Raw genomic sequence first — 547 nt, forward strand, 5'->3', positions numbered from 1 at the left:
ATCGTTAATGAGCTGTCATTCCGGCTTCAACTGCACCGCCCAGCTCTGCTCAACCAGGTAAGATTTTTACATTTCTCAGTTAATTTCTGAATTTATTATTCTGATTATCAGTGTTGCTTGTCGCGTTTTTAAATGACCAACGGTTATAACGGCCGACTAGCCCATTCAGATCGTTTTCTGAGGTAATCTTTTGTAATATATCCTTTCAAATTGCACATTAATTAATTAAATGTAATTATTTTACCATTTTGGTGTCAATTTGGTTTATTTTCCTTTGCTGTTTTGTTGTTGTTTTGAAATAATAGATTATAAATAATATCTTTGTAGGAAGAGTTGCTCGTCTCACACACAAGCTGGCTCGTGCACCGAGAGAGAGAGAGAGAGTAGTGTTGGGTCGTTCTTGAACGATTCGTTCGTTTTGAACGAATCTTTAATGTGACTCGGGAAGAACGAGTCGTATCGGGGAGTGATTCGTTCAGTCGCGCATGCGCAACATCCTATAGGTTCTGTACTGGAATTAGTCAAGTAGTTCACCTGTTTCGAGTCT

The sequence above is a fragment of the Sinocyclocheilus anshuiensis genome, unplaced genomic scaffold (genome assembly GCF_001515605.1).
Source record: "Sinocyclocheilus anshuiensis isolate Anshui unplaced genomic scaffold, SAMN03320099.WGS_v1.1 scaffold672, whole genome shotgun sequence".
NCBI lineage: Eukaryota > Metazoa > Chordata > Actinopteri > Cypriniformes > Cyprinidae > Sinocyclocheilus > Sinocyclocheilus anshuiensis.